Source organism: Aotus nancymaae, unplaced genomic scaffold, assembly GCF_030222135.1.
Source record: "Aotus nancymaae isolate 86718 unplaced genomic scaffold, 86718_ANA_hifiasm-v0.15.2.pri h1tg000028l, whole genome shotgun sequence".
Lineage (NCBI taxonomy): Eukaryota > Metazoa > Chordata > Mammalia > Primates > Aotidae > Aotus > Aotus nancymaae.
The window spans coordinates 23,210,348-23,231,590 of record NW_026988441.1 but is presented as its reverse complement, the minus strand read 5'-3'; the positions used below and the strand labels follow the sequence as shown (position 1 = coordinate 23,231,590).

The 21,243-nt window shown below is 39.6% G+C and overlaps 1 pseudogene; it reads right to left on the bottom strand.

The window, feature by feature from the left end:
• The window catches only part of LOC105714510 (SHC SH2 domain-binding protein 1-like), a 40,625-nt pseudogene extending 21,127 nt beyond the window's left edge, over window positions 1-19,498 (bottom strand).
• Between the last annotated feature and the right edge of the window lie 1,745 nt (window positions 19,499-21,243).

Genomic DNA, 21,243 nt, shown 5'->3' with positions numbered 1-21,243 from the left:
GCATAAGCGTTTGGTTGTGTCTTTCATACTCACCTTCCAACTCAATGGAGTCAACACTGAACTCCATTATGCCACGTACCACAAAATGGCCAGGACAAACAATAATAGTGTCACCTTCATAGCAAGCATTTATAGCAGACAATGGATCACTACAGAACTAGAAAACAACAACAGATTTGCAAATATACACCCTGGTTTGGCTCTGTGTCCCCACCCAAGTCTCATGTTCAATTGTAATCCCCAATGTTGGAGGTAGGGCCTGGTGGGAGGTGATTGGGTCATGGGGACAGTTTCTAATGGTTTAGTACCATCCCCTTAGTGCTATCTCATGATAGAGTTCTCATGAGATCTGGTTGTTTAAAAGTATGTAGCACCTACCCACTCTCTCTCTTCCTCCTCCTCCAGCCATGTAAGCCGTGCCTGCTTCCCCTTCACCTTCCGCCATGATTGTAAGTTTCCTGAGGCCTCCCCTGGCATGTGTCTTTATAACCTGCAGAACTGTGAGCCAATTACTGCTTTTCTTTATAAATTACCCGGTTTCAAGTATTTCTTTATAGGCAATGTGCAAAGTGACAAATACACACCCCCATAAAGCAACTCGAGTATTATTCCAAGTGCCTTCATGTCTCATTCTGAAAATGGAGCCAGCACTGCACACTGAAGCATTTCCTTTGGTAGTGGACTGAACTCAATGCACATCTGGTAAGTGACTACTGCTGACAAAAGGCAGGGTTCTCACTACTTCCCATTTAACAGAAAACCATCTCTGGGAAGCTCTTTGTAGAAATCATGAAAAAATACAGTGAATCAGAAGGAAAAAGGCCACTTGCAGCAAGAAACTCTTTTACCTGAATTTCTATCTGTTCCCCTAAGGCATCTGGCAAAGCCTCTCCATGAGTAGAGTCCACAGCAGACCAGTCATCATGGTGGAGGAGATAACATGAGTGAGTTTCTGACCGCTAGATGGTCACCCTTTGCTTAGATGTTAGAATTCTGATAACCAAACACATACCATGAAAAAACCAAATAGACCTATCAGTTTTCAGTAAGATAGCAAGTAAGAAAAGATGCTGACTAGCTAAGAATTACAAAGACATACCTCAACAAAGGATTCTCAATGAGTTTTAGCTTTTGCTTCAACTATTCATTCTCTGAATACAGTTTTAACCCTTCAACCATAGATTTATTTTCCTGCTCAGAATCAGAGCTACAATTTGACAAACTGCTTCTCAGATTAAAAAATCTGCTGTAACTCTCCTCACATTGAGACAACAGATTGTGGTAGTCAACAAATCCTGAAGGAACTCAGTTTTCAAGAATGTCATAATGCCTGATAGTTTAAAAGCAAATTGAAATCCATTGCCTTTCATGCACATTTTTTCTCATTAAGAAAGCCCACTTAGTCCTCAAAGACCCAGTAAGAAAAGTGCTTTATAACTCAGGTACATGTTAAGTCTCTCTGAATTAACACTCTATTCTAAGTGGTAGCTGTTGAAAGTTTGAAGTATCACTTCATTAAAGTCACTAATTTTTCTTCTTTTGAGGAATTTTTTTCCTTAGATCCAAACATCTGTGCTTTAGAATCACCTAAAGTTCATATTGCACAATTAGTAATCATTATTTAATAAGAAATGACTTTCTTCTCATATATTCAAACTCTTAAGAAGCAGGTGGCAAGGGCCAACTGGGGAGTAGGGGTAGAGGGAAGTAAACTGTTTCACAATGGTTAAGACTGCCATGTTTTTCAGAGATCTGAATGTGATTTAAAAATGTTACAAAGATTACCGTATTTATAGGAACCAAAATTAGAAATCATTCAAGTCATCTAGTCCTTCCTTGCATTTAAAGCACTATGGCCCAAAATTCTGTTGAACATTCCCTCAGAAAGTTCAGGGGATTTCAAAAAAATAAACCTTTGAGACTCTGAGGGAAAAAAAATGCTGTCATTATTAAATTAGAGAATGATGAACACAAAATAACCTTATACTGGACAAATTGGCACCTGAAATTTATTCGTTTACATAAATTCTCAAATATAATGACAGAAAAAAAGTATTTCTAAATGTAATAAAATAATTTTAAATGTACAGTGAAGTTAATAGATATTAAACTAATGGATTTAAAAATAAAATAAAATATTGCCATTACCTATTGTTTTAAAATAATTGCTTTATTTTTCAATTAAACGTATATCAACTAGCTGTGCCTTAGGTTAGAGCTTCTCAATCCTGCTTAATATTAGAATTACCTGGGGTCTTTTAAAAATACAGATGCCCAGGCCAAAATCCAAAGCAAATTAAAATAAAAAAAAAAAAAACAGTCTCTGAAAGTGGAGAGGTGTTTTTTTTTTAAAGTTCCCTAGGGATGTAATGTGTAGCCAAGGTTGAAAACTATTGTCTTAGATTTTTTTTTTTTTAACTTAGTCATGCTCTGAAGATGGGGGGGGAAACAGAACAAAACCCTAAATAAATGTATATCAAATTATGGTGAACACTCAATATTTAAAATGAACAGAAGATTTTATTTTCTTGCTTTTCCAAGTAAATGGATTAGGCAAAGCTTGAAAAAGTAAGGATTTTGTCTACTTGGTTATCCACACACATTTAAAGATATTCTAGAAATCTACTTTGCAAATAAGAAATTAGGAACCAAACCACTGGTCTATTAATTTGTGAAGATTAAGACTCAAATTTTAAAATAAGTTTCTTAGCATTTCCAATATCCATGCAAGTTAGCTTATTTCTTCTCATTAGATTGATACTTTATAGTATAGAAGCAGTGAACCAATATCATCTTCAGACCCCTAAGTTCTGAAGCAGTGTGTTTTGAATTAGAAAGGAAAAATATTTGCCACACGGTGTAAAATCAAGACAGTGATTTGTTCTTGTCTGCTGATAGCACTACTCCTATCTTAGCCCAGAGACCTCTTTAGAGTCTGCTTACATTTGATAACATTCCAGTCTCTCCATCAAGTACCATAGTTTCTTCTCCATAACTAAAAACAATTCCTCCCTTATGCTTTCCCATCTGCCAGTGACATACAAGGCATGTATGGAGATCATTACTTGTTGTTCACAGATGCAAGGCTCTCAAATCAGAATACAATCTTTGTCAACATACAGATCGAATTTGCCAGATATACATTATATTCACTTACCACTACATTCCACTTCAATCAAAACCAATCACTGCTCTTTACGAACAAGTGTACCAAACCTACAAAATATTCAAGCTTATTGATGTTCTGGGATTGTACTGAATACACTATAGAAAAATAGGAAATGCACAATGGAAAAATTAGGAAGGCTAAATAGAAATCACAGCCAATTAATGAAAGCTGAAATCAGATATATATAATTCTAAACCAGGTAGAACCATTAACCAGATTTTCATGGTTTTTTAAAATATTATTATTTACGATTTAAACCAAGAGAAACTTACTAAATCAAATCGAATTGCATGAAAATGTAAAGGCTTCTTGCCTTGTCTTATATAGTCAAATCATCTTTCACACAGGAAAAACAAATTACTTTCTACAGTATTTTTTAGTGTGAGTTCTAATTTTATTGGCGCATTGCCTAACAATTTACTGCTCATGAATATAGGAGAATAATTATTGGTCTTAGAGCACCATCTACTGGAAAGGTAAGTGCCGCATGTAACAAGATCAGCATAGAACAACTACTTAATTTAGGTTGCATGATAAATTTTGGCATTTTCCTTGTCAAAATATGACAAATTAGAAGAATGTGTTTAGGTATTTGGAATACCCAAATGTGTTTAGGTATTTTGGATACATCTGTTAGTTTAGCCTAGTATGTTTTACTATAGGAACTTAGAGTAAAGCCATATACTTTAAAAAGTACTCTAAAAGTTTAAAGCAAAAGTTCTCTATAATTCAAATAAGTTCATTGTTTTTCAAATAATTGTTATTGAATATATGTTCACAAACCTCCTGATTTTAGACTCAGTTTATAAACACTAAAAGCAGATTTCTCTGCACTTGTACGTTTCATTTAATAAATTGAAAAGGGGTTGCACTATTTGTATATTGGTCTATTTGTCTGTGGGCCTCTGGGGGGTGGCAGGGGAAGAGAGAGAGAGAGAAGGAAAGAGAGAGAGAGAGTTTCACACAGGTAAAATAAAGCCATGGTAACTATTCAATATGTACAAGGTCAGTAATAAACACAATCTCAATTGAGGTTCAACACATCTGACAAAACAATCATATGCATCGGCCTTTCCTTCATCCCAACTCCTCCAAATGTTTTGGTAGAAAAACCTAAACAAGAACTTAGTATCTTTCAAATTTAATCACTAGCTCCAAATGTTAGGATTCTGGAGGGTTGAGAGTTAAAGAGTAAATCGAAGAAATTCTACTATCTCAGAGAATGCTGCATATTTGCTATGGTTATCAGTTGAGCCACACAAGATAAAGACCTTTGGATCAGCAAATAAAAACATTCATTTTTTTTAAACTTTCTTTTTATCAAAAGTAGCATTTATTGACCACCTGTAACTGAGTGGATGGTAGTTCCTTTTGTTGAGATAGAAAACAATAGAAAACACTGGGAGAGAAACAGGTTTGGGGTAGAAAATAGAGTTCTGTCTTTGCCATGTTCAGGTTGAGATGCCTATCTGACCTCCCAGTAACGATGTCAAGTATGCAGAGGAATATACAAGCCCAGAGATCCAGGGAAAGATCAGAGCTAGAGACATAAATCTGGGAGCTGTCAGCCTATTAATGGTTTTAAAGCAGTAAATGAAATCATCTAGGGACATAAAATAAAGCAGCAGTTCTCAACCCTGGTTACACATTTGGGTCCCCCGGGACACTTTAAAAAACTGATTCCCTATCCCAGACCAATAAATCAAATCTCTGTGAGGGAAGGGGGTTAGCATCCACATGTTTTTTAAAGCTCTCCAAGCACTTTAACAAATTTTTATTACAAAAATTTCTAAACATGTAACAGATAAAATAGTATCCTGAGTATCATGTATCCATCAGCCGACTTCAATAATTACCAACTTAAAAGCAATCTTATTTCATCTCTACCTCACCAACCCTCTGCTTCTCTCTTCCCACCATCCTGACCCTGGTTTATTTTGAAGCAAATCTCAGACGTATCAAATCATTCACAAATTTTTAGTAGGTAGTTCTAAAATAAATCTTTATACCAAAAAAAAGTTGTAATTTCTTAATATTACCAAATATCCAGTCAGTGCTCAAATTTTCCTAATTTTCTCTTTTGCTGTTGCTGTTTTATAGTTGACTTGTTCAAATGAGGATCCAAACAAGGCTAGCTGTGGCTCTTAATGGATACGTCTCTTAAATCACTTTTGTTCTATACATTACCCCTTGCTCTTTTTGCTCTTGTAATTTAATAGTTTCCCACACTCTGAATTTTGTTGATTATATCTCCATGGAGTCATTTAACATGGTTTTCTGTTTCCTTTCTTTCTAGTAAACTGATATGATAATAAGATATAGAGCTTGATGGGCTTCAGGAAAGATTTTTTGGCAGGAATACTTCAAGTGAGGTATGATGCACTTGCATTGGGAAGCACATATATACCAAGTCCTCAAATGTCAGCATTTCGTTCAATGTCTTTCATTATAGAAGGGAATGAATATCAATTCCTGGCCATAGCCATAGTCTGTGTGGAGTTTTCATGTTTTTCCCATGTCTGCATGAGTTTTCTACAGGTACCTTGGCTTTCCACATCATCAAGATGTGCATGCTAGCTGAACTGGTGTGTCGACATCATCCCAGTCTGAGTGTGGGTATGTGTGGGTACACCCTGGGATGAAATGGCATTCTGTCCCATGCTGGTTCCTGTCTTGCACCTTGAGCTGCCATGATAAGTTTTGGCCACCTGCACCCCTGGACTGGAATAAGCAGGTTGGAAAATGGAAGAATGAATATAAATTACTATCAAGTAAAAATTCATAAATTAGACAATCATACAAATGTACAACAAATAAAAAATGCAGTATGAAATTGCTCAGCAAGTCCATCAAATTCGTGATTGGTTTTGAACCACATAGCAGTAAAGGGTAATTCTCACAATTTTCACTTTGCCGATATTTATTCCTCAATTTGACCAACCACCACCATGACTGCCGTGACTCACCGATTCACCAAAAATTGGGAAAATAATTATTGTTTTTATTAATCATTCTTAAATGTATACATAGTTCACATTTATTTCAATGTTCAAGATTAAAATTGTTTTAGGTCTTTATTTAGAAGTTTAGTGATGTTTTTGTGACCAGAAATATGCCACAGGAACTTGAACTTTTGTTTAAATCTATTATGCAATGGTAACATTGGTTTTGTTACCATTTCGCCTAAAATTGAAGTTTCGACAACAGAACCTGTCTACAACAGTAAGTGAAGACTTCTATAATACCTAAACATCTCTTTTTGTGAGGTTAAGATTGATCAGTGGGTACGGGTGTTGTCACTGATTCATTCCCTACAAAGTTTTCTATTCATTTTTCAACTAAAGATTATAGCAGCCACTGAGGATCACCACCTAGAACCTTTATTTCATTAATGGTTACAAAATATGGATATTCTGATTCTATCATTCCTTCTTCATGTAGTGGTTGGAATGTGTCTATAAGGAAAATCCCCAAGTCATTTTAATGTGTTTCCAAGATAGAGTAGATTAGAAGAAGAAGAGTAAGAGCCTAAGATTGATCCCTGGGTAACGTGAACACTCTAAAGTTAGAGCATGAGAAAAGAGCTGGCCAAGATGACTAGAAAAGCAAGCCAGGGAGACACCAAATGAACAGTGCTGTCACAGAGGCTGAGAGTGTGTTAAGATGGGAATGGAGGAGGTGGAGCAAGGTGGTGGAAAAGGAAAAGAAGGCTCCACTGTTTGTCCTCCATGCAAGAAATCCAATTTAACAACTATCCATACAGAAGAAACAACTTCATAAGAACTAAAACTCAGGGGAGCATCTATAGTACCTGGTTTTAACTTCCTACCTCTGAAACGAGGCATGGAAGAGACAGAAAAATGTCTTGAATCGCCAGTGTCACCCCTTCTCCACCCTCCTGTGTGGTACAGAGGGCATATCCGGGTGCTGGAGGAAGGAAAGCACTGCCATTGTGAGGCATGAAACTCAGCTGTCCTGCTACAGCAGAAAGGAATACTGATCAGCTGACGCTCGCCCATGGAGGCAGCATTTAAGCCAGCCCTAATCGGAGTGAAACTGTCCATTCCAACAGTCCAAACCTAAGATCCTGCAAACCTCGCCACCAAGGGCTAACATACCCTGTGTCTCTAAGCAAACTTGAAAGGCAGACTAGGCCATAAGGACTATGACTCTTAGGTGAGTCCTAGGGCTGAACTAGGTCCAGAGACACAGTGGACCTGGTGGAGGCATACAACCTACAGACATCAGCTGGAGTGGCTAAGGGAGTGCTGGCATCACCTCTCCCCTAAACCCAGGCTGCACAGCCCACAGCTCTAAAGGAGACCCCTTCCTTCCACTTGAGAAGAGGAGGAGGATGAGTGGGGAGGTCTTCATCTTGCATCTTGGAAACCAGCTCAGCCACAGCAGGATAGGGCACCAGCCAGAGTTGTGAGGCTCCCTGACCCCCAGGCACTAGCTCCCAACTCCCAATGACATTTCTAGATACATCCTGTGTTAGAAGGGAACCCACTGCTTTGAAGGAAAGGACCCAGTCCCACCAGGATTTATCACCTGCCAGCTGAAGAGCCCTTGGGCCCTGAATAACCAGTAGTAATACCCAAGTACCATGTCAAGGGCCTTGGTGAGCTCTTGAGACTTGCTCGCTTCGGGGGAGATTCAGCACATTCCCAGCTGTGGTGGCCACAGGCCGACACTCCTGCTTGAGGAAAGCAGAGAGAAAAGTAAAGGGAACTTTTTCTTGCACCTTAGATATTAACACAGCCACAGGGAGGTAGAATACCCAGGGGGCTATTGGTGTCCCCAATTCTGGGACTTGACTCTTGAATGGCATTTCTGGACCCATCCTGGATTAGAGGGAAGCCCAGTGCCCTGAAAGGTGAGTCCCAGGCCAGGCAGCATTCACCACCAGCTGACTTGAGAAACCTGGGGCCTTAAGGGAACATTGGCAATAGTCTGGCAGTACTCCCTGTGGCTTGGGATGGTGGTAGCTACAGGGTGAGGCTTTTCTGATTTTGGAAAGGGAACAGAAGAGTGGGAAGGACTGCATCTTGTGGTTTGAGTGTCAGCTCATCTGCAGTACAACAGAACACTGGTAGATGTTTAAGGCTTTTGACTCTAGTCCCTGACTTCAGGATGACACCTCTGGATCCACCTGGAACCTGGGGAACCTCATCACCCTGAAGGGAAGGACATAAGCCTGGCTGGCTTTGCCACCTGCTGATTGTTAAGCCCCAGGTTCTTGAACAAACATAGGCAGTAGCCAGGAAGTGGTTACAGCAGGCCTTGGGTGAGACCCAGCACTGTGCTGGCTTCAGGTCTGACCCAGTGCAGTCACGAGGTGGTGGCCACTGGGATGGTTGTGTCACTCCACCCCCAACTTAGGTGACTCAGAAGAGAAACTCTGTTTGGGAGAAGGTAAGGGAAGAGAACAAGAGTCTCTGCCAGATAATTCAGAAAATTCTCCTGGATCTTGTCCAAGATCATAAAGGCAGTACCTATGAGTCTGCAAGAGCCATAGTGTTACTGGATTTGGAGTGCCCCCTAAAGCAGGTGCAGCTTAGATCACAACACTCAAACCTCTTCAAATATCTGGACAGCTTTCCCAAGAAAGATGGGAAAGACTTCACTCTTCAAAGCCCAGACACAGATGAACACCTGTAAGAATCAAGACATTCCAGGAAAAAAAAAGACCTCACCAAATGAGCTAAATAAGGCACCAGGGACTCATCCTGAAGAAACAGAGATACATGACCTTTCAGACAGAGAATTCAAATAGCAGTTTTGAGAAAACTCAAGAAAATTCAAGCAACACAAAAAAGAAATGCGGAATTCTGTCAGATAAATTTAACAAAGAGACTGAAATAATTAAAAAGAATACAGCAGAAATTATGTAGCTGAAAAAATGCAGTTGGCATACTGAAGAACACAACGGTGTCCATTAATAGTAGAATTGATCAGGCAGAAGAAAGAACAGTGAGCTTGAATACAAGCTGTTTGAAAATACAGTCAGAAGAGACAAAAGAAAAAAGAATAAACAATGAAGCATGTCTACAGGATCTAGAAAATAACCTCAAAAGGGCAAGTCTTAAGAGTTGTTGGTCTTAAAGAAGAGATAGAGAAAGAAATGAGGGTTGCAAGTTTATTCAAAGAGATGATAACAGAGAACTTTCCAAACCTAGAAAAAAAAATTACAGGCGACAATACAATAATCACTGAAGACTTCAACACTCTACTTTTAACACTGGATAGATCTTCCAGACGGAAAATCAACAAAGAAATAATAGACGTAACCTGCACTACAGACCAAAAGGACCTAATAGATATTTACAGAACATTCCATCCAGTGGCTGCAGAATGAGCATTCTTTTCCTCAGTACATGGATCCTTCTCAAGGATAGCTCATATGTTAGTTATCAAACCAAGTCTTCAAACACTGATAAAAAAAACTGAGATAATATCAAGCATCTTCTCTGACCACAACAGAATAAAAGTAGAAATCAATAACAAGAGGAATTTTGGAAACTATGCCAATACATGAAAATTAAACAATATGCTCCTAAATGACCAGTGGTGAGTCAATGAAGAAATTAAGAAGAAAATTGAAAAATTTCTTGACACAAATGATAATGGAAACATAACATACCAAAACCTATGGAATACAGTAAAAGCAGTTTATACTTTTATAAAAGTTTATAGCTATAAGTGCGTACATGAAAAAGGAGGAAGAACTCCACATAAATAATCTAACAATGCATCTTAAAGAACTAGAAAAGCAAGAGCAAACCAAACCCAGAACTAGAAGACAAGAATAAAGGTTAGCACAGAAATAAAACTGAAATGAAAAAATAATATAAAAGATCAATGAAACAAAAGGTTGTTTTCTAAAAAGTTAAACAAAATTGACAAATCTTTAGCCAAACTAAAAAAAAAATTACGAATAAATAAAATCGAAAATGAAAAAGGAGACATTACAACTGATACTGCAGAAATTCAAAGAATTTGATTCTAGTATCATTTGTAAATAGTATAAGCAACTATATACCAATAAATCAAAATATCTAGAAGAAATGGGCAAATTCCTAGATATATACAACCAATCAAGATTGAATCAGGAAGAAATCCAAAACCTGAACAGACCAATAACAAGTAACAATATTGAAGCTATAATAAAAAGTCTCCCAGTAAAGAAAAGCTCAGGACTAATGGCTTCACTGCTGAATTTTACCAATCCTCCTGCTGAATTTTACCAATCCTCCTCAAACTATTCCAAAAAATAGAGGAGGAGTGACTACTTACAAACTCATTCTATAAGACCAGTATTACCCTGATATCAAAATTAGACAAAGACACATCATAAAGCAAAAAGAAAAGAAAAAAGGAAAGAAAACTACAAAAAGAAAAAAAGAAAGAAAACCAGTATCTCTGATAAATATTAATTCAAAAAGTATCAACATTACCAGACCAAATTCACTAACATACTAGATCATTCATCATGACCAAATGGAATTTATCCCTGGGATGCAAGGATGGTTCAACATACACAAATCAATGTGATATATCATATCAACAGAATAAAGGATGAAAATCATATGATCATTTCAACTGATGCTGAAAAGGCATTTCATAAAATTCAACATCCCTTCATGATAAAAACTCTCAAAAACCTGGGTATAGGAACATACTTCAACACAATGAAAGCCATATACAGCAGACCCATAGTTCTTCTACTGAATGAAGAGAACTGAAAGCCTTTCCTTTAAGACTTGGAACACAAGGATGCCCACTTTCACCACTGTTATTCAGCATAATACTATGAATCCTCACTGGAGCAATCAGACAAAAAAAAAGATATAAAGGGCATCCAAATGGAAGAAGTCAAATTATCTTTGTTTGCAGACAATATGATCTTATATTTGAAAAAACCCAAAGACTCACCCAAAAACTATTAGAAGTGATGAATTCAGTCAAGTTGGAGGATACAAAATCAATATATAAACATTAGTAGCATTTTTATATGCCAACAATGAACAATCTGAAAAAAAATTTAAGTAACCCCATTTAAAATAGTTACACATAAAATTAAATACCTAGGAATTAACCAAAGAAGTGAAAGATTATAATGAAAACTATAAAACAGTGATGAAAGAAATTCAAGAGAACACCAAAAAAAGGAAAAATATTCCATGTTGATGGACTGGAAGAAGCAATTTTGTTAAAATGTCCATACTACCCAAAGCAATCTATAGATTCAATGTAATCCCTATCAAAACACCAATGACATTCTTCACAGAAATAGAAAAAATAACCCTAAAATTTATATGTAACCAAAAAAGACTCATAATAGCCAATGCTATTGTAAGCAAAAAGAACAAAACTAGAACAATCACATTACCTGACTTTAGAATTATATTAGAGAGCTGTAGTAACCAAACAGCAGGGACTGGGATAAAAACAGACACATAAACCGATGATAACAAATAGAGAACCAAAAAACAAATCCCCACACATACAGTGAATTCATTTTCCACAAAGGTACCGAAAACATACACTGGGGAAAAGATAGCTTCTTCAACAACTTGTGCTGGGAAAACTGGATAACTATACGCAAAAGAAGGAAACTAGACTCCTATCTCTCACCACATCACAAACCAAATCAAAATTTTTACATGGCTAAAAGTAGCCTTCTTCAGTGAATATATACAGGAAATCCAAAAGAACTATCTGTATCAGGCACTATATGATGGAAGATTTATCTGAAAAAAATTTTAAATCATACCTATTAATATGAGCCCAGGTATGGGCTTTCTTTCTCACGTAAGGGGCAAAGGGTCTGCTTGTACAAGTGGAAATAACTGCCAAAAAAGGCTGAATGGCAGGAACACATCCCCTAGGGATCTGAGAAGCAGCCTCAGAAAACACCTTCTCTGACCAGATACCTCCTTGAAAAAATGTGTATTAGTTTAATCAGTGCGTACAACATGGTATACAAAGTTCTTCACTTTATTTCTTCTTCCTTTCTGTCCTTTTAGATTCAAATATACCAACCATAAGCCTTAACATCCATAACTTTCAAGTCAGTTTATTTATGTTTTTTGAGATGGAGTCTCGCTCTTTTGCCCAGGCTGGCGTGCGGTGACACGATCTCGGCTCACTGCAACCTCTGCCTTCTGGGTTCAAGCAATTCTCCTGCCTCAGCCTCCTGAGTAGCTTGGATTACAGGTGGGTACAACCACATCCAGCTAATTTTTGTATTTTTGGTAGAGACAGGGTTTCACCATGTTGATCAGGCTGGTCTTGAACTCCTGACCTCATGATCCGCCTGCCTCAGCCTCCCAAAGTGCTGGGATTATAGGTGTGAGCCACCACGCCCAGCCCTAAGTCAGTTTCTAAACACACACAAAGAAATTAAGAATCTCATATCTTTTGTTAACATTCAGGGAAACTAGGTAAAAGACAAACAGGAATGATTTGTACTGTACTATTTTTGTTTAACTTTTCTGTGAGTTTGAAAGTATCCCAAATGATTTAAAACACTTTTTATTTTAAAAAGATTCTCCTATCATTGAATATTTTTAAATATTGCCATGACCAAGTTTACAGTTTGAATTTTAAAGCCGGGTATAACACAGAGCAGAATTACTTCAATTCATCCAAAGTTTCTGGCCACAAGTTTTTTTTATCAACTTCCCTTCATACCTGATATGCTCAGTTATAAGTGCTGTCTGGTCAAACACTGCAGAATCACCAACCACCACCCAGCTCCTGCAGGGGCAACTGATGTTCCTTCAGCTCAAGGAGTTCTTTCATACACTCCAAGTTCAAAGTGCTCACTCAAGATTCACAGAGGTATGGCTCAGCAAGCTGCACCACTGCCTTCAAGGCTGAAATGTCCACATCTGTGGCCTAAAACGTAAAATAATGTGACTTAACATATGAAAATAAAAATTAAACTCCACGTAAAAACACTACTGGCTACTGATGGCCAGGGGAAGTCGTCTTTGAGCCGAGATTGAAAAGGAAGCAGCCATCTGAAGAGCAGGGAAGACGTAAAAGGCCTGTGGCAGAGATAGGCTTGGTCACTGAAGGAGCAGAAAGGCAGTTCTTCTTGCTAGAGCCAAAGAGAGGAAACAGGGAGAGGAAGATCAGGAGAGAAACAGCAAGAGATGAGGTGGGAGTGAAAGGCAAAAAGACCATGACATATAGAGTCTCAGGAGCTTGGGTTTTACATGTTCTCCAGCACAATGAGAAGCCATAAGGCCAACACGAGGCCCTTGGTAAATGCAATGTATTAGTAGTTTTAAGCAGAGAAATTGCAGACTTCTCTTTTAAAATAATAACTTTGACTGCTTTTAGAGAAGTGATGGGGGCAGGAGGGGCAGGCACTATTATAACCCAATGAAAAGGCCTGAACTTCAACTGAAGATATTAGCATAATCCAAAACTTAAAAACTCACAAGGAACAGCTGCAACCGACTGCCTTGTTCATAATCGCTGCAGTATGCAATGCCATTTTCTAAAGGAGCTGCAGCAACAATTTGTATGTGCACTCTCCGGTTTAACATTTTATCTTAACAGGGCTTTTTTTGGTTCAGTTAACAAACACAGAGAAAAATTCACAGCAGTAATTAGAGTGCAAATTTAATGTAAAAGGCCCAATCAGTTGAAAAATAAGATTGTTTTTACTTTCTGCAATGAGACACATTATCAAGAGATTAACCACATATCTACAAATTTTCTAGGCCAAAATGGGATAGTTTTAAAACGCCTCTTTGGTTTGAGCTACTTAATGGGCTTCAACTAAGAAGGTAAAAAATTAATGGAAACTGTTTACCTCATTAATTAGACCTCCTCATTTTTTAAATGATCTCAAATACTTCCTCCACTTCATAGGTTTATCATCCAGTTTCCCTTGTCTAAGGACACTGAAACTTAAGCCACTTTAATTCCCTATAGCTCCTCCTCAGTTGCCTTTAAAATTTGTGGAACACTTCCTACACCACGGCAATTAGATGTGAAAAACATGCTATTTCAATCAGCTCATAAACTTTAATTAAAAATAAGCACTTTGGCTCTAAGAGTCTAAAGTAAAGTGATTATAGCTTGAGACAAATGTCTTAACAACAAAATTAACTTTACCTCAAGCCGCACCTTGAGCACATTATGTGCCAGACTACCCGCCATCCAGATGGCTCAAGGACCTTCTCCAAGAACTCAGCTGTGAATTCCCATGCCTCAGAGGCCTTGCAGTCGGCTGCAAACAAATTAAACACAGGAAGAAGTGAGAACACATACACCTCTCATGTCTCTTCACTGTGCCAGACTAGAGTCAAGGAAAAAAAAAAAAAAAAAAAAGAGAACACATAAAGCAGAGGTAAGTTAATAAATCCACTTAAATCCATTTTCTCAGAATGAAAACTGGCAACCTGAGGGACTGAGACAGGCAATCCATTTATAAACTAAAAAGATAAAAGCAGCAAAAAAGGCCAGGCATGGTGGCTCACGCCTTTAATCCCTGCAATTTGGGAGGCCAAGGTGGGCAGATCTCTAGAGTTCAGGAGTTCGAGACCAACCTGGGCAACACGGCAAAACCCTCTCTCTAGAAAAAAAATACAAAAATTAGCCAGGTGTGGTGGTGCACATCTGTAGTCCCAGCTGCTCAAGAGGCTGAGGTGGGAAGATGGCTTGAGCCGAGAGCAGAGGCTGCAGTGAGCCAAGATCATGCCACTGCCCTGTAGCCTGTGTGACAGATCAAGACTCTATCACCAAAAAAGAAAAACAAAAAAAAAGCAGAAAAGAAACACAAAAGAGAACCTATTCGCCTAAAATGCAGTCTTGATAGGCCCTGGATTACTCACAGAGCAAAAGTTGATTTGTTTGGAAAATTCTAGGTAAAGTGGCTTTTTTTCCTTCTGGAATAAAACTTTGTAAACTAGAACCTGGCTTATCACAACAGTTACAATCACTGTGTGAATCTTCATTTTGAAAGAAATCTAAAAAACCAAAAAAAAAAAAAAAATAAGCAGGCAAGAGTATCCCAGATACTTCTAGTGCTCGTCAAGGGCTTCTGTCTTCACATCCTTGCTTGAAATTCCAAACCAACAAGGATTTGAGTATGAATTGTCTACTTATCTGTATCATTGTCAGAAGAAACTGGCTTTCCAAACCTAAAAATATCTCAAAATCCAGGTTCTACTTAAAAACAGTAAGAGCTTAAGATCTTTCACAAGTTAGGTTTTTGTTGTTATGTGGGGATTTGGGGGAAGGCAGAGAAGTGAGGTTGCTTTTTAATCCAGTGGAAACCACCTAAGTTCTTCTAGGGATCTTTACTTTTTTTTTACTTTACTAGTATCTCAGTTACTTTGTTTTCTCCCAAACACTTCCATAAAGCAGCATTAAAAGAGAGAGCTAATTTCCTATACTCCCTCTCTAACGGGTTGAAGCGTCCCTTTATTTTCTACAATATCAGCCTGCCAATGGTTCCTCAATAAACAGGGATGAGAGATTCTTAATAATGCATAAGGTTTACTTCACTAAGACTACTAGGTTCCTCCTCATTAATTTCAATGACTGTGCTAAGGAAAAGATCAGAAAATGCAAATCACATTACGTTTGGGCTGTATGTAATTATGTTTCATAAGGCATGATTCAGCCAGTGGCATATCTAATTCTGTGTAATAAGATGCTTTTAAAAAACGAAATGACTACTAAATCAGCAGTGCTGAGGGTAGCATTTAGACTGGCAGAGTAGTTTCTGAAGGTGGTTTCAAGGAAGGTGTCTGAGACTGTAATTAGCAGCAGTCTTTCTTCCCTCACCGCCTTTTATTTTCCCCTTTCCTTTTCTCCTTCCTTCCATTTCTTTGCCCCGACTCAGGCCCCTAGAATTACCTGATCCCACAGATGAGATGACCAAAGCATGTGCTGTTCACAAACACTGACACGCATGAACCTTAGGGGGCATCAGCACCTTACTGGCTGCATGACAATCTCTCTGTGCCTCACTTTTCTTGCCTATAAAAAGAAGATAAAAATAGCATGCCTACTTCAATTAAATTAAGAGAACTAAATAAATTTTGTTAATTATTTACTACAGTGCCAATTACAGTGTGTGTGTGTGTATATATATATATGCATATTTGTTAAACAAATATACTTGACTTCAGCACCACTCTTTACAGCTATTTTGTTTTTCCAGCTTTACTGAGGTATAATTGACAAATGGAAACACCGTATAATCTAAGGTGTACAATGTGATGTTTTGATATACACTATGAAATGACTGCCACAGTAAAGCAAATTCACATTTTCGCATTTGTGTGTGTGCTGAGAACACCACTCTCGGCAAATTTCAAGTACACAGTAGCGTCATTAACTACAATCACCAAGCTGCACACTAGACCCCAGAACTTGATCAACTTTGCACCCTTTGACCCACATCTCCCCATTTCTCCCACTTGCAGCCCCTGGCAACCACAGTGCTGCTCTTTTTCTCTCCGTTCTGCTTTGTTATTTTCCACCTATATTATTTAGAATTTTCTTTCTTTACAGCCACTTTAAAAATATTTCCCTTCGCACATTGTTTCACTGCGTCTTCACCACACAAGGACAGCCACTAACTCCGTCTTCAGATGGAAAAACTGCGGACCGGCGACTTCTGCCGGTGGAATTAAAGTCACACTTAGGCCTTCTCACCTCGCCGGGCCTCTTTCCACTACACAATACAACTGAATGTGTTAAAGTAAAAACGTGACCCAGTTTAAAGTGTCGGGGGTTTAAAAAAAACAAGGAACTTCCCTGACGAGTGAGGAGGCAGAAAGGACCGAGAACGAGGGTACCCGGTTCCATTTCTGGACCCCGTCCGCAGGCTGCTCGCCCGACTTGGGGCCGCCCTGCCCTGGGCGCTCAGGACAGCTGCGTAAGCCCGGGGCTGCCCTTTTCTTCCGGAGAGCGAATGGCTCAGATCTCCGCGGAGATGCTGCTGGAAAAGCGAGCCCTCGCTCCACAGCTCGCGGCAGTTCCTTGAAACCCACCCAGGTGGGGAACCCCTGGCGCAGCCCAGCTCCCTGCAGTCTCCGGGAAGCTGAGAGGGGAGCCCTGCCCCGGGTCCCTCCGGACCCTGACGTCCTAAGAGGGATACGGGCCGCGCAAGGCCGGCCCCGGCCCAGGCCGTTCCCCTAGAATCCCGACGCCCAGGCCTCGCTCGGAGGCGGCTCCTGGTCCGGCCCGGAGGGCGCTCACCTTCCTCTCGGGCGCTGACGCCTCCTCAGCCGCCCAGGTGCGCGCGGCCTCAAGCCTTCGTCTCCCAGCGGCCCCGTTAGCCACTTCAAATTCCCGCGGACGGTCGCCGGGACAGTGATGCGCCGGCGCGGCGCCTCTGATTGGACGGGCGGCCGAGCTCGCACCCGTGAGAGTCCCGCCGCCCCGCCGAGCAACCCCTCTTGGCTGGCGGAATGCTGCTCTAGCTCAAGCTCCGGCGTGGGGCTGCGCCTGACGAACTAGGGCGAAGTTGAACCGGGACATCATTGGGGATGATTTTTGAAAAACAAACAAGCCATGCCTGGAAATGAGGGAGAGAGGAGATGAAACTGGATTGAAAGTCAGAAGACATGGTGTTTAGTCGGGCTTCGGCCATTCCTAGGGGCACTGCCTTATTCCTAGGGGCACTGCCTTGGGCAAATCATTTCACCTCTCAGGCGCACCTCACCTGTCCCAGGATGCTGGCAAAATTCCATCACCAAAATCAGTCTCTCTCTCTCTCTTCTCATTCAAAACATACACACACACAGAGTATATTTTCAAAGAATGTCAAATTTAGTTCTTTTTAAAATTATTGATCAAAGGCAGCTGTAGCTTCCAATAATAATGGCTAACATTTACTGAGTACTGTGCAAGACACCCTCCTGCATGCTGTACCTGAATTATCTTATTTAATCTTCAAGAACCATCCCATGAGAGAGGAACTATTATTATACCCATTTTACAGAGAACTAATGGAGTCAACGAGAAGTGAAGTGACTTCAATCTAGGCAGAGCTAGGAGATGAAACCAGCCAGACTCCAGAAGAAACCCTTTAGTGCCTCTGCTAGGCCCTCACTGCCAAGCTGATGACAGCAGCCTGAGATAGCCGAGGTCACCAGGACACCAACCGGATGAGTCCACGGGCATGACACCCCGTGTAGCCTTGTCGGAGGGAAACATTTCCACTTCCTGCTTTGAAGGGAAACTTGGGCTACAGTCTCTCAGATCCCCTACAGCTGAAATAAAATGGAGCCAGGAGAGGTGATTGAGGAAACCTGCACTTAATTCAGCTAGCTTTGCCAGGAAACAAGATTTCTTTGACTCTTGTGTGCAGATCTGACCTTACATTTATTTGTTCACTGAACAAATATTTATTGAGCACCATAAGGTGAAAACACACAAAACAATAAAATCAGGACTCACAATGGGTCTTGAGGACTAAGGTAGCTTTTTCATAATTTTCCCCTTTAACTCTCCTGCCCATAAACCTCACAAGTGGCAGCATTTCTCCTCACCCATTTTCATCATCACTGGAGACAACACAGCTCTCTTCTCATTCAATTACCAAATATTTCTTCAACCATGAAGATACTACTCAAACCGATGCTTCTAGAAAATTATTGGAAAGAAATAGACACAACCCTTCTCATTTCCAAACTGTGTCAACACATAGTCACTACTTGTTCAGATCCTATCAGAGGTTTTTAGAGTCTCTCCCTAAGTGGAGACCTGTTAGAAGCACACATTTCTTGGGAATTTTCTTTCCCTGCCCCTCCATATCGTAAAGAAAAGGTTTTCTTCTTCCTCCTTTTCAATCTCTTCCCCTGTAGCCTATCACAACCTTCTACTTGCCCAAAGGTGGACGTCACTTTTGCCGCTGTTCCATCTTTCTTATATCATTGCTCTTTTTATCACCACTGGGTCCTTACACTCTGTTTATACATTGGCTCACAAATATCTGTGCTCCCCCTAAAAAACTTCCCAAACCCCAACTTCAACCATGAGAAACTGCCCTCTTGCTTTCTTTCTTTGTAGCTCCAAACTTATCAGTAGCTCCAAACTTCCCTCTCCTGGTTTCCTGAAGGCCAGCAGCCCCTCCTGAGGCCCTCAGCTTCCACCCCACAGCACTGACCTGGCTGACCACCCACCCCTCTGCTCTTTCCTCCTTTGCACTCTGTGTCCTCTCCCTCCTTCTCCATTCTGGTTCTCTGACTTCAGTACCTGGGTCAGCTGTGGTCTGGAAGGATTAAATGAAAAATTCCCAAAATAAATATCAGTTTCAAATTGCGAGCTCTTCTCAGTAGCAAGACTCATTCCTGTCCGGAAGTGCCCACACTGTATATACTCCCCAACTGGTAGTCACTGCCAAGGCCCACAGAAAACTTCTCCTTCACCCTTGAAGGCTTGCTGAAAATCAACCAACAAAAGGCAGATGAATAAGAGAAAAGGCATAAAAATGTATTCATATGCACAGGGTTGGGGACACCACACAGTGGGGTAGAGATGGTTGTACACCCTTCTTCTTGGGGCAAAGGTAGATGAGGAAGTGTGGATGATTAGAGGTAGTAAATTTTTGGAGAGGGGGAGAATTCAATGGGCTTAAAGAACATACAAGGACCTGGGGCAAAGTCTCTTGAGCACACAGAGCAGACAATGATTTATGACAAAAATCTGTCCAGGGGTATTACAAAACTCCGGTCTTTCTTCCTGCAATATAAATTCAGTGAATGAAAATTCAGGGAAGAAATCCAAGGTAATTGTTTCCTTCTTTGGTGGGTCAGACTTTAGGCAGAAAAAGGAACTTCAGAGAACACCTTCATCTGTGCTTTGTGAGAGACAGAGGATTGGGACATGGGACAGTGGAGATAAGAGACTTTGAGGTTGCTTCTTGAGTTCACCATGACAAAGCACTGTGGTTTGTGGTATCAGTTTCTGGGCCCCAATATCACTTAGTGGCCATCTCAATTATAGTGTATATACTATAATTGTATATATACTGTACTATATATAGAATATGTACTATAAGATATATATATATAGTATGCTTGTCTGGGAAAGACTTTATTTCTTCTTTATGAAGCTTAAATTTGTCAGCATATAAAATTATTAGCTGGCATTTCTTTTCTTTAAGGATGCTAAATAACTGACCCAAGAACAGAAAATCGAACACTGCATGTTCTCACTCATAGGTGGGTGTTGAACAATGAGAACACATGGACACAGGGAGGGGAGCATCACACACTGGGGTCTGTTGGGGGGAAATAGGGGAGGGACAGCAGGGGGTGGGGAGTTGGGGAGAGATAGTATGGGGAGAAATGCCAGATATAGGTGATGGGGAGGAAGGCAGCAAATCACACTGCCACGTGTGTACCTATGCAATAATCTTGCATGTTCTTCACATGTACCCCCAAACCTAAAATGCAATTAAAAAATAAAATAAAATAAAAAGGATGCTAAATATGGGCCTCAATCTCTTCTGGTTTGTAAGGTTTTTGCTGTTCATGTGCTGGGTTTCCCCTTATAGTTAATATGACCCTTTTCTTTAGCTGACTTAAATATTTTTTCTTTCACACTGACCTTCGATAGTCTGCTGACTATGAGCCTTGGAGATAGGTGTCTTTTATAGTATCTTGCAGGAGTTCTCTGGATTTCTTATATCTGTATATTGACCTCTATAGGAAAGTTAGGAAAACTTTCCTGAATCATATTCTCAAATATATTTTGCAAGTTGCTTACTTTCTCTTCTTCTCTCTCAAAAGTACTACTAATATGTCATAGATTTTTATTGCTTTACATAATCTCATGTTTCTCAAAAACTTTGTTCATTAAAAATTTTTTTCCTCATTTTTATCCGGGTTGATTCAAAGAACCAGTCCTTGAACTCTGAGATTCTTTCATCTGCTTGGTCTATTCTGTTGCTAAGGTTTCCAATGTATTTTGATATTCCCATAGCAAATTTTTAAAAATTTCAATTCCAGAAGTTCTGTTTGATTATTTCATAACTATGTTGTCTTTCAAATCCTGAGTCATTTTTCTGTTTCCATTGTGTTGTATTTCAA